The sequence below is a fragment of the Pagrus major genome, chromosome 2 (genome assembly GCF_040436345.1).
Source record: "Pagrus major chromosome 2, Pma_NU_1.0".
NCBI classification, from domain to species: domain Eukaryota; kingdom Metazoa; phylum Chordata; class Actinopteri; order Spariformes; family Sparidae; genus Pagrus; species Pagrus major.
In genome coordinates this window covers 33812823-33815754 of record NC_133216.1, presented here as the reverse complement: position 1 = coordinate 33815754, position 2932 = coordinate 33812823, and the positions used below count along the sequence as shown (strand labels likewise).

At 39.7% G+C, this 2932-nt stretch overlaps 1 long non-coding RNA gene across 1 annotated transcript; it reads right to left on the bottom strand.

Moving 5' to 3' along the window:
• Positions 1-395: 395 nt before the first annotated feature.
• LOC141017064 (uncharacterized) lies at positions 396-2043 on the bottom strand. Its single transcript, XR_012180623.1, has 3 exons — positions 1115-2043; positions 588-690; positions 396-444 (listed from the first exon to the last, which is right to left on the bottom strand). It is a non-coding gene; the product is annotated as an uncharacterized lncRNA (long non-coding RNA).
• Positions 2044-2932: the final 889 nt, after the last annotated feature.

Below are 2932 nucleotides of genomic sequence, written 5' to 3'. Positions count from 1 at the left end.
GTTTGGGTCGTTCCATGACATTTGTTGACAATACAATCAGAAAATTATTGAAAATGGCCAGACTTTGCCTAAATATGCCCCACAGTGAAGACCTTAATTTAAGTTGGGCTTGCATAGTGTGTATTCCTGAATAAATTTACTTAATTACCACCAACTGATCACATAAAACGCTGGCCGTTATTATTCAAGCATAGGAGTACTGGTTTGTTTCTGTCTGTGTGAGAAAATAATGAAGCCGCCTTGCATAGGGTAAGGGGCAAAGGATCAGACTTTTAGGGGTGTTCAGCTCCCATACATTTAAGATGCTAAGGTCGCATTTTGCATTAGTAGAGCAGCCTCTGTAATAATATTTTAACATTTTTATTAAAATAACTGAGACAGCGAACAGTGAGAGAGGACTTGACTGCAGCACTTGGTCGGTATCCTCAATCACCGATGACGAGCCTGTTAAACAAACAACAAAAAAATTGAGCAACATAATGACACTGGTAAACTGTGAAACAGTAATGGAGGGAGAGAAAGGTTAACAGAAGTAAATGTGAACTGAAAATGGTTACCTGAATATGGAATAACACACTGACACATACCTCACTTCTCCATCTGCTGAGAGAGACACTTTGGTGATTCCAGGTCCTCGCTCCTTTTTGAAAGTCTTCCAGGTCCTTCTGGTTTGTGGTTGTTCTGTCAGCTCTATGACAGCACAAGTGAACACAAGTTAGCTACATCTTCACATTGTAACTGGCTTGAACTTAATATACATTTCTGGCTATTTTGCTGGCTTCAATTAGGTCTAAAGATACTCTACCTCATTTACAGAAATGCTAAAGAAAGCCTGGAAAACTGGTGTGCTGTCAATAGGCTAGCCTGTGTTTGTAAAAATGTTTAAAGCAAGTTAAATAAATTATACCTTCACTTCGCTGTTTGCTAGCTAACATTACTACTGTTAATTGAGCTTAAGCTAGCAACAGAGCTTGCTTTGTGAATTTTGTAATCTGACCTGATTAAACAGATCTAATGAAACATTATGTGAAATGTCAACAGTTCAATAATCATCCAGACAAAACAATAATGGACAGTGGACACTGCCAATTTTGCGAGTTTAGTGAAATGTTACCTCCTTGGTTGAACTCCAGCATGGTGGGCTCTCAATGATGATGCCGACTACCAAGCTGTGCTGTCCAAAGTATGTTCAGGAATACCCAGTCATGTCCTGTGACTCAATATTGAGCAGTATGAGCAGTGATCAGAACAGAAACATTAGACTACAATCATCAATATGATATTAATGGATGGTGACTGGACTTGTAAAGAGATGATGGGGAGTATTTTCATTGCTTGACTGAAAATACTGTATTTTGCTGGTAAAGTAGTTATATACTGTTATGGCCAGGGGTGTGTCTATGTGTTGCAAAGTGTTGGGGACCAAGTGGCAACATCAGGGGGTGAGAAATGAAGCCAATTCTTAGGACCAAAAATGCAGTTCTTCAATTGGCCACTTGAGGCTGGCTCCAAAAGCGAGTCAAGTTGACAGTTGACAGTTGCTGGAGCTGGCGAGCTCTAGAGGAAAAGACCCTTGGAGTGGAAGAGCACATTTGTTTTAAACTTTAGGGATTAAAAGGTGGATTTATCTTCACTATTGCCTGCCAGAACAACCCACAGAGGTGCCACAATCCACTGTTATGCACTAGAACTCTCTTATTTGACCGCTGAATGGATGGGAAATGTACTTTACTTAGCTGTACCTTGACTGTACAGATAAGCAAAAGGGAAAAGAAAACATACTGCAGGATAACAGAAAGAAACGGAGTGTCTGGTGAGTGTTAACTTTGCGGATTGCTGCTAACTGAACACAAACACACACCCTCGGTGCTGGTTGTTGCTCACTACCTTGAGTCTAGTATTGTGTATTGTGTCTGTTTGAAGAAAATAAACCTGCAGTCAAACTTACATGAATAAACGTGAGGTGAATATTGCTTCTCTTTATGTGTGAACATTAATAGCTTGTTAGTCTTAGCTAGCTTGGTAGTTTTCCAGACTTGTGGGCTTGTTTAACTCTTTAATTAGGCTCGCTTAAGGTCACCCACGCTTCACCTCTTTGCCCATCTGTGATTAGCCAGGAGTTAGGTGCAGTCAGGCACTGCCAAGATGGCTACGGCCAGTACGACCAACATTGGGCTTCATTTTGGACCTTCAGAAACCTATGGGTGACGTCACTGTGGCTCTTTCCAGTATTTTATACAGTCAATGATGGGGGCATAATGGCTGGGATAAAGAGACATTTTTAAAACAGTCTTCAACATATGCGGGAAAAAAATGCATATCATCAGACAGCATATCAAAAAGGCATAGCCTATATGATACTACAGAGTGACTACATGAAAAATGCTTAAAATGTAGAATAACATTGATTGACCAAGTAACAGTCATCCATTTGTGTCACATCCACAACTTCAACACCATATCAATCAAACAATTCCAGTGTTACATCTACTATCCACTATGTTCACCAAGTTACTAACTTAACTGTGGGTTTATCAGAGCTCTCTCACAGAAAACAGCTGCCTGCTGCTCCTGGAAACCAAGTTGATGAGGGTGCTGCGACTGAGGCAAAAAGCTCTGTAGAGCTGAATTGAACTGCAGAGTTGTGACTCTTTTCACATTAAAGGTGGTCATTTGATCAATTGTTTATCTAAAAATATTTATTAGTGCAACGTAACATTTTTGGGTGTCTTCATTTAAAGATTCATACGTCAAAAATGTATTTTCAGAAAGTGTGAGCAGCTTATTGTTTAATTCATTTAAGGGTGACTGCCAATTTTACACATTAAAGCCATTTTACAGGACTTGTGGAGTAAAACTACATGTGTGAAAAAAGTAGGATAAAGCTGTCTGTGGCTCCAGAGAAAGCTGCGTGTAATTTGATAAATTGCCT